Consider the following 14,749-nt stretch of genomic DNA (forward strand, 5'->3'; position numbering starts at 1 on the left):
GCCCTTAACAGGCCACAGCTGTGTCCAACAAGAAGAAGAGTGCTACAAAAGAGTGGGTTAGCTGGGTGAGATGAGAGATGCAGTTTGTTGGTTGTGCTGTGAAGAGAGATATGGAGTTTGTTGACTGTGCTGTGAAGGAGTCAGAGCTGTGAGGAGCTGCCCATGAAAAGTCACTGAGAAGGTATGGGAGCTTTGTAATAAGATGAAAACAGTCCTGTATGATTTCTTCAGAGCTGTGAAAGTTGTGGACGCTGCTCTCTGTTCATTAGCTTGCTATTCAGTGCTTGACATTCTATTTTCCATTTCATTTGGTTTTCAGACTAGCTAAATTTATAACCTCTTGCTGATTCTGATTGCAGCAATCATAGGCTGTCTCTGTATTCTGGGAAGGGAAGCTGCACTTTATCTGGAATTCAATTCTGCTGATAAGGCCTATCTTCTTTCTTGCACAGCTACTTCATCTTGTTGCCTTGATTCCACAGAATTTTTGCTTTCATAGCAATCTTGTTCTACATTATTAATAATCCTTTAGTGTTAAATTGTGCTTAGGGACTGTATAGTACATGGAATTTCTTAACTATTCCCTTGAAACCAGTAGAGCAGTATAAAAAATGTATCTGGTTTTTGGAAAGGCAGGATCTGAATTCTCTCCTTGCTCTGGTGATGTGGGAATTCTGTTTTGCTACTGCATGTGGTTAAAGTACATCACAGGCAGAGCATTTCAAAGAACTGCATTTCTAGTATATATATAAGTGGCATGTTTAATTTTTAAAAGCTTCTTCAAAACCTGTTTGATCTTTAAATACATCTTTTCCTCCACAGAGCACAATATCATTTTATGATTCTGAGATAACAAATATAATTAATGAACTTGAACAGCAAATCTGGAATTTGAGTTCTGTGAGGAACTGACTTTGGATAGAAGGATTTACTAATAAGTCCTGCTCATCCAGTGAGGAGTGGTAGGATTCATCTTCCCTGCAGGAGACCCCTGTTAGGTGGCCCTAGTCTCCTTAGCATCAGAGAATGTTCTGCAATATGGAATTCCAGAGGTGTGGGAGATGAATCTTACCAGATGAGCTTCCTGGTGCAAGTCTTTATTGAATGGAAATCTGATTATTATAAAACTGTTTTCCCATAGCTGTTAGGTAAATGATCAGTTTTGGCCAGATAACTGGTAGAACATTCTTCCAGCATAGTGAAGCAAGAAGGCTGCATAGCCTGGAGTCTAGATACCTCCTAGATAGGGTATAGAATCAGATCTCTGCAGAGTCTGTTTGTTAGAAAAGACAGTGAGGAATGGGATATTTGAATGATAAATGAAAAACAGACATAGGATGTGCATGAAGATTCAGAAGGCTTCCACTCAGAATGAGTTATGTAGCTGATCACAAGTTTTGATACTCTTAATGAGCCAAAAAGTGCTGCTGAGCTGCTAAAAGCTCTGCAGGAACTGACACACTGTAGGTATTTCTCCTTGATTTGAAACAACAATTTTCTGCTTCCTGAACTGGCACAAACTGGTGCCTGTGAGCAGCTCCATGTGCAGAACTTTGTCAGATTTAGAGCCAGATGCTTGTAGTGCTTTCTCATCCGGAAATGACATGTTCCCAACTATTGCCCCTTCATTTTTAAATGGGATTGAAGAGAAAGAAATTGTAGTGATGGTACCATGGTACAGAATACTTAATTACTGGAAACGATGTCTTCCTGTAGAAGCTCGTGTTTCCAAAGAGGAAAATACAGAGTACTGTACTCAAGCAGTGAGGGGCCTGTCCTCTCCCTCTCTCCTGGTTCAATAAAAAGACTCTCCAAACTCTGCATGTTCTGTGTGTGCCTCTCCGAGGTAGGGCAGTCTTGTCCCCTCTCATGGATAAGCAGTTCATTTTGAAGTAATAGATGTCAGGGCTACATGTCCCCATTTTTGCAACTTTTGCCTGCTTGGACAAGTTGAACCCCCTTCACGCTTTTCCAGGACCCTGAAGCTCTAATTAGGTGTGAGCACTCCGTGTTTTGCAGTCAGCCGAGCGACTCTGGCCACGGGGTGGCAATGTGTAGCTTCGCACCAGTGCCTTCCTGCCTGCCAGCTAACAAAGGAATCCACCAACTTGGAAAAGCGTCCCACTTTCTCCAACACCCTTCCCATCCAGTTAAATTTTTTATAACAAACCAAAAAACAGCCCTAACAACCTCATGCCTCACTCAAATAAACCCTCTAGAAACGGATGAGCTAAAACTTGTCAAGACCCTTTATCAGGGCAAGCAAAACAGAGCTTTCACCAGTCAGCATCTATTGCAAGGGAATTAACACTCTAAGAAAGCAGAAGAGCATTTACAGGGAGTAAAAAGAATGGAAGATAATAATTCTAAGCTACTTTGAAACGCCTTTAACTGACTTTTCCACAATCTAGAGAAAGTTATTTGCAATGAGCTATTATCTGCCGATTTATTTTGTGACAGGAAATCTGCTGTACAAGTGTGGGTTACCATGGTAGAGAAGAAACCTGCTGAATGCAGGTACATGCTCAAAACTCCTGGTATTATTTTTAAGTAAGGTCAACCTTTGGCATCTACTTGTTTTGCCAAGAGCAATGCTCCATGCATTTTTTGTATGAGCCTGGTGCTACAGTACAGGCAGTGACATTCAAAATACCTAACCTCGGGAACCAAGAACTTTTTCTGAAGCTGTACCAAAAATATTGGTACATGTTGTTGGTATAAGAAGCTGCTTTCCTAGTTAATACAAATTGCTTGCCTGGTGTTATTCTCTGCTGAGTGCTCAGGAAATCTTTCTTTAAATATTTTGCTCCTAATGCTTTGCTGCCTTCATTTGGCCATTTCAGATAATGAAGGTAAGAAAAATGTTTAATTTCACAAATATCTGTCTTGCTCTGGCATTTTAATCCCTGGGTGGCAGGTTAAGTTGCCTTTGCACTGACATACTAAAGGGATTGTAGCTTTCCATGAAAAGACAAATTAAACACAATTGCTCTGACTTACAATATTATGTAAACTTGTATGCCATTTAGATGCTGAATTACTCTAGAGAGTTACGTGCTGGGAAACTCTCAAAAATTGTCAGCAGGTGTTTTTCCTGATGTAGCAGATGTACAAAATCTGTTCTAAGTTGCCCTTCTTTGCCAAGTCAACAGAAGGAAATTTCACTATTGCATGGAAAATATCTAAATTTTGGAAATTGGAATGAGCATAATAAATGGAGCGTTTTTGCTTTTCTAAATATAACACTGATTCTTTCTGCATCTTTCCTGAATTATATTTAACACTATGAGCTGGTAATAGATATTTTTGTTCTGTCAGTCAGATTATACACTGACAGAGACAGAGACTTTTCAGGATCCAATCCATTCCCAAGCTGGGGAAAGACTTTAAAAAGAATCATGGACCATTATCCTGGATGGAGGATAATGGTCCATTTTGCTTAAGATGAAGATACATTTTTGTGTGCCTGCCTTTCCTAATACATGCCATGGGTGCGTGTTTGAGATAAAACACAGCTGTTTCTTTCTCTCCCTCAAGAAGAAGATTTAATCCACTGCCAGTATAACAGTGTGGCTTTTGTAATATCAAAACCAAAGAAGCAAAAGCAGATGGGGATTAGGAGGTGCAAGTGAACACCCAAGAAATGACTGAAACTGAATGTGAATCCTAGTGTTGGTTCCTTTTCTGGAGTCCTTGTGCACTTTGATCTTTGGTCATGAATGGGTGGGGGTGGGTGTTTTTAGGAGAATTGGGGACCTAGGTCTGGTGATACACCAACTCCCTAAGTTATTTTCTATATTATTCTGTAATTTTTCTTTAGCAATTCTTATCCATATAATAACACACAAAACTTTCCAAATCCAGGCACACTGCTCTTCAGTGACAATGCAGCAAAGCATCTGTATTTCCTTAAAATTCAAGTGTAAATTAATCACTTTTAATCTACAATCCTTCAAAAGTATCTTTAGTCCTCAACAACCTGTTGTTTATTGAGGCAATTTCACTCCCAATTCACAGAGTCACAGGATTGGTAGGATTGGAAGGGAGCTTTGGAGATCAGCAGTCCAATCCCCTGCCAGACAGGGTCACCTAGAGCAGGTTACACAGGAACATGTCTGGGTTTGGAATGTCTCCAGAAAGAGACACTCCATGACCTCCCTGGGCAGCTGTTCCAGTGCTCTGCCATCCTCAGCATAAAGAAGTTCTTCCTCATGTTGAGGAGGAAGTTCTTGTGTCGTATTTCATGTCCATTTCTTCATCCTGTCACTGGGCACCACTATAAAGAGTCTGGCACCATCCTCTTGGCACCTGCCTTTGAGATCTTTGTGTGCATTGATCAGATCCCTTTTCAGTCTTCCCTTCTTTAATTTAGACTTAGATTTTAGCATAAATGTAAAATGTGGCCAGGATTTGTCTTATGTTTTCAGAGTTGATATTCACACAATCACAGAATGGGTGAGGTTGGACATGGGGCATCGGGCTCAACCTTCCTGCACAGAGCCAATAGAGAGCACATTGCACAGGATTGTGTCCAGACAGTTCTTGAATATCTCCAGTGATGGAGACTCCACGTCCTCCCTGAGCAACCTATTCCAGTGCTCTGTCACCTACACAGTAAAGAAGCTTTTCCTCATATTAAGTGGAACTTCCTGAAAATTAGTACTAACCATACAGAAACATCCAAATTGTACAAACACTGGGTAGGGAAATAAATACATCCACACTATCCATGAAGCTATTCTCTTGAAATTATTTCTTTTTGACTTTTTAATTCTTGGCAGAAATCTGTAGCTATTTTCTTGGTAGATTAAAGTGATATGCACTGCAAATTCCTTTAAATCTTGAATCTGTCTCATATTGGTCAAGACTTACATTGTGTAAAGACATAGTTAAAATCATGCATACTGGTACTGATGAATTGAACTCAAGAGAAAACACTAGTAAATTGCTTACTAAGTAATCTGAAAACTGTTTTTCTTTTGTGCTCTGCTGTAGGTCTGTCAATTATACACTGTATAAAAGTTCTTTTTTCTGTTCTTCCTGCATACCAGAGATAACAGCAGTCTTACATGCAAACATACAGCTGAGTAAATAAGTTGTTCAGCATGAAATAATGATAATTAGATTGTTATTATTCTTTCTTTGTTGTCCAAGATATCCCATTTATTTTAACTTATTGATAACTACAGGTTTCTTAAAATCTTGAAATATTTGCAACCACAGGAAATTTCAAGAAAATGGAGGTATGTGTCAAGGAGTATCTTAGCCTAAAAATCTGTCCTTTTCTAATGAATTTTAATTGACATCATTGTTTCTGACCTTTTTTCTTCTTTTGCAGTGGAATTTTCATGTCGAATCACTTTACTGTCACATATTTCCTTTTTCTGCCTACCAGTTGATCAATGTGTATAAAGTTGCATCTGTGACTTTCTGGGTCATTAAAAAGATGACACACTTTTACTAAATCAGAGAAAAGTTGTTCATATTGCATCTTTGGCCAATTATGTTTGCTCTATTGCTTTCCTTTTTTAGACATTGTTTTTACTTTTATGCCTGCCAGGCTTTTCCTCGCTCTTGCTGGTTCCTGGGTGTCTGCCACATACCAGTTAAAGTTGGAAAAAAATCAATCTTATTTCTAAGAATGAGTCTAGAGAAAAGTGTACTAATTGGTCAATGTTTATTTTAGACTGCGAAAAGTCTGGTTACCTGTTCACTATTAAGCTTTAGTGACCAGGAACACTGATTTGCCAGGAAAGCCAAGGTTTTTTTTTAACAGTGTGTTTTCTCCTATTCAAAATTATTCCTGTCATAAGCTTTTAAAAAATTTTAACTTGCATAGGAAAGATGTTTTGAAGCATGTTACCAAAATTCTGTGCCTGCTGAGCAAGCTTCATCTACTTGAATCTTTTAGGGGTGAGCAGGCTCTGCCATGTGTGCACTCTGTGCCCTGAAAAGGGTGAAGCAAAGAAACCAACAAGACTTCTAAGAGAAAATAAGAGAAAAGCTGTGATAAGTATGAAAAAGGCTTATCCTCTGCTCAAAATGAGGAAAAAGCCATGGGAACAGCTTTTGAAGATACTGCTACATAATGTCCACTCTCCCATATTCACAGCAATTACATGGATTCAGAATGCTTTGCTGCTTTTTGTTATACACATCCTTTATAATTGGCAAGGGGTAAAATTCAAAAGCAGTGAACTGAGCACATTTCTCTATGGTTTTATTCTTTGCTAATTTGCAAATATCTGCAGCTTTGCAAACTGCTTTTTTAGTGCTCATCAACTTTACTTTAAAATCTATACCATGATTACCCAAATGTATTTGTTGATCTTTTCTGAACTGTGTTCTATTTTAAAATTATTTTTTAGAAAATAATCCTGTATTAAATATGCTGGATATAGTTTATAGCAAGTTAAATCTAATATAAACTTTGAGCATTTAAAAATATTTATATTGCTGCCTTTGGACCTCTGTGTTCACAAGTTAAGGTTTTATTTTACTCAGTTGCTGAGACATGGAATTCTGATTTGGACAATAAGCCACATTCTCAGTTCACATAAATCAGCCAAGCTCCATTAAAATAAAGCTGTAGATCTGGGTCAAATTAAGAATTTGAGATTGGGTCAATGTCTATATCTAGCACAACATTCCCTTGCCATGGGAGATGAAAGCTGAATGCTGAGGTCCTGCAGAAGGGCTCAAGTTGAATGGAATCATGGAAACAGTGAATGTGGGCTGAGGCTGGATCTTCCTCCCATCTGGGAGCAGCTCTGGTGTGTGTTTTCCCATGTGAGAGTCTGGAGAAGTGGGTTACGTGGGCAGGGATGAACGGGAGAGATTTCCTCATCCTTGTGTTTGCACTAAATCGTGAGGAGCACTTCTCCACAGGATGTAAAAGTTTTGGTGTATTCCTACACATCCTTCTTGCTTGTCCTTTCAGTGACCTCCCCCTCTCCTTTACTGCTCTACAAAATATTAAAGGTTCTACTGGAAAGTGGGCTGCAGAGTGGAACACATTTTACAGGATCTGGTTTATAAGACCCATTAGAGAGGCCTGATTTTGGAAAAAGATCACAAGTGCATGTTTTAAAACCAATCTCACACTTTCCCTATAGTTCAAGACCTTACAGGATTTTTTTCTCTTCTGAAAAAAATCCATTATCCTTTATTGGCTAATTCATATTTCTGTAATTAGAGTCTTCTCCCATTCCAAAATTCCTAAGCCAAGTTACTGACTGCTTTGTTTACTCTTCCATGAAGCTAATATTTGGAAGATTTCACAGGATTATGAGTTGGACAATTTCTGCTTGGATTCTTCCATAATTTGTCATCTTGTGCATAAACCTTCCACAGTTAGTCTATCAGTTATACTTCATGAGAGACTATCAATGACAGGATAATTTTATTCTTCATTTAATTTTCAGTACTGGGGAGTCAGGAAATTTTAAAACTAAGCCTTCAGTTTTCCTGAATTACAGGAAAATGTAAGGGAAACGGAATGATTTTTATTTCTCAAAAGTTGTATCATTCTTTTGTAATTTCAGAAATTTTAACTTAAAGCTGAAACATCTTAATACAAAGGTTTTGATTAGGCAAGCATATGTATTTTCAATATCACTCAGGTAATTTAAAATACTGGAAAGATCTAACTTAATATGCATCTAGGCTTTAATTACAGTATCAGTGTGTGTGGGATATTCTCCACTATAATCAAAGTAGTTTGGAGAATTCCAACATAGCAGAACCAGTCTTGTGACACTTGCAGATCCTCATTTTTAGTATTATTTTTTATCTAACACTGTGTTACTACACTGCTTTTAATGACTTAATTTCTATTCTACAAAAAAACCAACCCTAATCCCTAGAACAAATTATGCATCCAGTTCTTTTAGAGGAAAAAAAAAAATCTGTTCATTGAACAAGCACAAGACAGCAATGAATTTTTAATAACTTCACTGCATCTTCAAAATTTGTATTTTTTGTCATGGTGTTGATTAGTTATGCCATAGCAACTAATAATAAAGCCATTAAACTCACTCCTGTGCTATTGGTAACTCAAAATGTGCATTCCAATAAGAGACAAGAATTCATTACCTACATTCCCATAGGAAGTCCTCAGTAAAAATTACATGTATCAAAAAAGTAATAAATGTACAAGAAAAGTACCAAAAGAATTACTAAAAGATGGAAGATTGCAGAATTAAAATTATGTATAATATGCCTATTTTCCATTTCTTTATTATTTTACTGCAGATCACAAGTTCTTCAAGTTTTTATTTTTTTGCAAACATAAAATTCTTGTTAAGATTTTAGTCCTGTTTTTATTTTGCTTAAGTTGAATGAAGAATTTATTTTCATACAATGCAAGGAAGATTGGGACACCATGAAAGATACAAGAAAAAAAGATAATTACTTGTTAGACTTCATGGAATGAAGCACCAAAGACAACCTTTGAGTTCCCCAGATCCATAGGTTCAGTGAGCTGAGTATAAATGTCTCAGATGTGTTCACAATCTTGGCAAATGTCTGAATTCAGGCATAAGAAAGAAGAATGTATTGATTTTTACTATCACATTTAGTTTCTATATGCTGTATTACAGGGCATGGTGGAATATCAATGTTTGAAATAATCCATATCTTGAGGCAATGGTTCTAAGTAAATGGTGGAAAACAAAATAGGTTAAGTTCATCCAATTTTAAAGAATATCAGAAACCAACCCAAAGCTATTTTCTTCCTTTCAAATTCTCAGTCTAGTAAGGGGAGGTGTAGCTCTTTGTTGGGTGGAGTAAGGTATAATCTTTCATTTGGTCCATACTCTTCTGTGCATTAAAATCACGTTCAGTCTTTAAATTGGATCTTTCATGAATGAAAACAAACCAATAAAATCTCTGGAATAAAGCACCATGCAAATAAATTTTCATTATTGTTGAAGCCTAAATAATTACTTAGAAGGAGGTTTATGTATTTATAATTGAACTTATTAAAAGAAAAGATCTTGTAACAAATTTATTTCACACATCCTTTTCCAAAGAACATATAAATTTGGTTCAATCCCAAGATCCTACTCTTGGATGGAATTCTTTATTATTACAGAGTCCAGCAGAAAAGCACAAAGTCTCTGCAGTTTAGATTTGACAACAATTTTGCAATTCTTGGATTGCTGTTGTTCTTATAGTTTGAGAAACCTGTAGCAGCCAAGGATCTCAGAAGTGGGATTTAATAAAACAAAGGTGTAATATCTGCCACTGGCATAAAACTGGCGGTAGGAAGCACCAAGATGATGGCAAAGTGCCCTTGAGTTCACATCAGAGCTTCCCAGGATAAGTGCTTTAATGGGACAGTGGATGAAGCCATAAATGACAGATTTTGTAAAACAGTGTCACTTCATACATCCTCTTTTAGAGGAATACATGATGTAAATATGTGATTTATAAGGATTTTGAAAACAAGCAGCTGGGACTTCACACTATCAAAATAGAAAGGATTTCAAACATCAACCTTCTTTTGAAGAAATCTGGATGTATATAATTTGCCTTTAATGGCAAATTGGAAGATGCTTAATGCACTACTGAGGGCAGGATCAGAATTCAAACCGCTTTGAGAAAGGAAACTTGTGTTAAAGGCCTATGTTATGGAAAATAGATGTGGAAGGAGAATAGCTGACTGGGTGACAGGCAGATGGGGATTGTGATGGGTGGCAACTCAGACATTAACAAACGTTTTGGCTGCAGTACAAAAATGGCAAGCTTCAAATCAGTAGAAGTGTCATGGACAACGGAGATAAATTTATTTTCTGTCCAGTGAGATCTTGAGACTGTATGAAGTTTAGGCACAACTCAACAGAAGAAACATGTTGACAAATTAGAGCACAATTAGGAACAATAAAACCGATAAGAAGTTCAGAAAATATGAACTTTGTGGAAGGAGCAATGTTTGTTTAGTCTACAACAGATTGAGGGCAGATATAATAGGCTTGACAATGTAAAAACCTTTTACAAAGAGGATAGCTCCTCTCATCTGTAGGGGAAAGGAAAACAATTTATACTGTATATTTTCATAATAGAAGGAGTACTTCATTAAAATACCAAGATCTATCACACACAGAGGGTCACATTCATTGCACTTTTAAAAAACAAATTAGATGAATATTTTTTTAATATTTGGTGTCCTGGCTGTAGGTATTTCTGCCTCAGGGCACCAGGGTTGCACTAGATCCCTAGGGATCCATCTGAGCCTTTGCATTTGCATGCTTTCAGGATTTAATTTGACAAAACAGACCAACTTTAGCTGAAGGGATCAAAAGCCTTCCATCTGTAAATGTCCGAGACTATAGTGGATAGAAGCCAAAGGAGATGGTGATTCAGATTCTTTCATGTCTAGTTGTCAAACCCCCTAACTAAAAAGGCATTATTTCACTTGGTTGTGCTCTGTAGGAATAAACCATGCTTACATCACTAGAGCAAGAGATAGGGGAAACCTGTTTTCTTGCAGATTTTTTAGTCTGTAGCCATATCTTTGGCACTGTCAGTGCTAGCGTGCTTCTGACCAGCGACAAAGCTGTGTCATGGCATTTAATCGTGTTGAAGAGCTCAGGAGAGATTTTGAATGGTGGTTATACCAAAACACTGGATAGATGCTTAGTAAAGAATGACGTATCCTACAGTGACTGCATGGGCTTTGGTAAACCCAAGCTAAACAATAAAAAAATCTTTTTGGAAGATTTAACTTTTCCATTGTATTATTCTTGTGCTCAGACAAGCTTAGTGCTTGTGAATGAAAGTAGATATGACAGCAAAAGAGACAGACATAATTTCTTTATCTGTACAGGCATAGCACAGGCACAGCATGAAATACATGATGCTAAAAGGCTTTCTCAGTTTATGGGAGGATAGTTTAGTCTCCAGGCTGATGCAGAAACAATTACTTACCAAGACTGATGATTCTGCTATGGGTGCCTGTCCACTGGGAAATGAGATTGAGAGGAGTGTAGGCTAATGAACAGCTGTCACTAACATTTTGGACTATAAACCCATAATTTAGAACAGAAATGTTACATCAATCACACGTTCTGGTCTGCCCAGAAATTCATTTCCACTACTAAAACATTTTTATAGGTAGAATTATTTCATATGCAGATTTTTATTTCAGCTGAATGTAATGGTAACTGAAAAATGAAGCTACTTGCAAAATTTTACAATATTTATCAGGAAGAATCAGATGTAATAGTGGGTGAAGCATGACACAATATTTTCCAGTAATTCTTCTTGTTATTTGTTTCTTCTGGCTTACATCTCTTTTCTGTCCACTGCCCTCAATAAAAATACTTTGAAGTACTATTGTGTGAGCTAGACAGATGAATGGTCAGATGCTCAGCACCTGAAACCAAAGCTCCAGAACTCCAAACTCATGCTTATCAGCTGCTTAAAGCAATCTGAAACCCATAGACACTTATAATTTTGGCCATTGGATTCTCCTGACTGATGTTCTTTCTGAGGTATAATCTTTGTTTCTATATCATGAATAGCTCAAACCTCAAATCTAAGTCCCATCAGAATCTGCTAACAAGATATTCCTTGGCTTATTTTGATTGACATCTCAATCCAGAAAGCAGTTTCAAACTTCCTTAGTAAATCAGTCTTTTAAAAAGAGTAACAGCAACATGTTGCCCTCCCTAATCATCAGGCACTGCTAATTTTGGGGAGGAGGTAATAGAAAATGGAGGAAGTTGTAACAGAATGATCCAAAAAGGTCAGTAAGACTGTGAAATCACACAGGGCCTCTCTGGATTTGTGGTTTTCCACAAACTGATGGATACCATTACACAATATCTTAGTATTTATCTAAAGTATTTATATGTGGGCTTTGCAGTTCCAAAAGCAGGTCCTTATTGGAATAAAAGTTTTCTTTTGGAAGAGGAAGTCCCACCTGTAAAACAGTGGGGCAATTTCCATATACCTACTTTTGCTGGGTCTCACTTGTGTGTGAAGCACAACGATCCCAGTGTTGGAAACTTCCATTACACATCCAATTGACTTTGTTGATTGTCCTATATTGGCCTTTCAGCTTTGGGCACTGTGGTTTGAAGTTGATGAAAACTCAGGCAAGCACCCTGAAGTCTAGAACACAACTGCTTTTCCAGTGACTACAGTATTTCTCCAGTAACACTGCAAAAGTTATAAAGGTGCATGCAACCATAACACAGGATCAAATCAGTAATATGTGCAATAAATTATTTGTATCACTATGTAACTCCAAAAATCCAGATTAATGAGAGCCTTCTCACGGTTAATTGGCAGAGCTCATGCTACTGTGCTAATTTTGTCACCTGAGAGATTTGTTGTAATTGTTTGGTGTGCTATTTCAGGTATAAACCAAGAAATATACCCTAGAAAGTACACCATTTTTAGTGACTCAGTTTATCACTTTCATTGCCAAGGATAATATTTTCAAAATTGAAAAACATGGAGGCTTTCTTCTCATACTTGCTGAAAAAAAAATTTCCACTGCTGCACAAACACAAACACACCAGCGAGCACAAATCCTCAGTGAGGTAATGGCAAAGCTCAGAACCAAGTCTGCAAGAACTGAGACTTGCTTATGTGAACAAAAAATGTTAAATTTATAGGCTGGGTGCTGACTGCTGTCTTCCACAGGTGCTAGACATAATTTAGCAATAAATTTTTTTTTAATGACAGCATACATTTTTTATTTCTGTTTGCTGTTATTTATAGAATATGCCTGCCACAAGACCTTGATCCTAATAACTATATGCTGATCACTCTTTCTGAACTACTTTCATTTCAATGGACAGCCATATTTTTGCTTGAGACTAGCAGACTGAAAAGACAACACTAAGGCTATGGTTTCCCACCCTCACGTTTGCCCTTCCTTATGTGCCATAAGACAGAATGTGGTCCTGGTCCTGTTATTAAGAATAATCAGCCCATTACTATAAGCAGTACAGATTGGAAATTATTCTTAAAATATTATTTTTTTAAATTAAAAGTTACTTTCCTTTTGGCAAAAAAGTAAAGTATATAAAATACTGGTAAAATGAAATATTTAGTATAATTTTTAAGTTTAGAAATGTGCAGAATTTTTCTTCTTTTATAGGACTAGCGATGTAGTGAGGAAAGAGAAGTGAGATCGATAAGTTGTGTTTTTATTAAATTTTAAATTGAAAATTCAATAGTTCCAAATGCACCTCGAGGCAAAATGGCTATTACCATGCATATAAAAGGAGATGACTTCAAGAATATTTTGTCTGTGGCTTTCATAAAAATGGATTTCTGAGGTAAATTTATCTCTCACTAACGGAAAATTTCTGTGGATTTATGAGCCATTTTGAGTTATGAAATGATACCAGTGCTGATAGTATTTGTCCATGGAAAATGTTGACCTATGTCATGAGGCCCAAGGGAAAGCAAAACAAACCCCATTTTTCTGTAGGAGAGAATTACGAAGCTGGTTGGGAGAATAACAGCTTGTGTAAATGAGTTTCTAACCTCTCACATAAACAGCTTCTGGGATCTCTACCAGTGTTACCCGAAGTGTAACAGAGCAGACACCATAGAGAACATATCCTCAAAGCCTGTAAAGAGAACCAAAAATGGCTCCCAGAGGTCTGAAAAGAAATTCCTTCACACATATGTCCTATATACTCTCATGTGTGGAGACAAAATTATCACTGCAGAATGAAGACCATAATCCTCTTCCCTAAAATGTTATAGTCTAAAAGAAAGGTGACAGAACTACAAAGAATTAGAAAAAATAGCTAGTGATAGATTGGCCACAGAAAAAAATCACACCATACTGAAGCTTCTAAATGAGTAAAAAACAACATAATAAAAAAAAAAAAACAACCAAACAAACCAAAATATAACCCCATAAAATGATCATCATAAGTACCATGGAAGTAGCATGGAACATAGCACTTTTTCACAGAAATATTCTGGGCACAGAAATTCAGTTTTGTTCTGTCTTTCCATTCAACAATCTGGACATCGTTGACCCAAGTTATGCACAAATATTTTTTTCAGGAGCATTTAGGGGAGGAAGACAAAGACTCTTTCCCTATGACCTTACACAGTGATGTCCTAAAAATGCTTCCTGTGAACAAAGCTGTTACCCTATGGTTCTTTGGGAAATAAGATATCCTACATTGTAAGAGTCCGGGGTGTATTGCCTTGTAACGCTGTCTGATTGGTTTTCCATCTGCAGGAAAACAAGATATATATTGACTTAGATATGTGTTGAATTGAAGCTGAGCCCTGCTTTATCAGTCTCTGAAAAATGAAGAACACGTTGCCAGTAAGTTAGGGATAATGTAGTTCAAATTTTTTTAAGATAATCTCTGCCTTCCTATGAAATCTATAGTGATAGCGCTGGAGTACAGGATAATGAGACTAACATTAAAAAAATTAGAAAATACACTGAAAAACAGCTGCTTGAGCTTATTTCAAACAACATATACAATCAAAAAATAGTAACAATTTATCTGTCTATAGCATGCCAGATAATTTCTAGGTCAAAACCAAAATGAAAGAGTAGAATTCCTAATACAGCAAAATTTTCTGCTATGCTCCACTCTAGCAGGGTAATTTCTTTGAATTATTATTGCATAGAATATTCTCCTATCTATGAGGGTTTCAAACTCATCATTGAAGAGGCCTGACCCAATGCCAAATGGAAGCAGTGTAAAAAGTACAACAAACTTGAGTGAGTTCTTGAAAAGGAAGCCTGTTGTGG

Source organism: Melozone crissalis, unplaced genomic scaffold (genome assembly GCF_028551555.1).
Source record: "Melozone crissalis strain CALT ecotype California unplaced genomic scaffold, PUWL_Pcris_2 ptg000006l_1, whole genome shotgun sequence".
In the NCBI taxonomy this organism is placed as follows: Eukaryota; Metazoa; Chordata; class Aves; order Passeriformes; family Passerellidae; genus Melozone; species Melozone crissalis.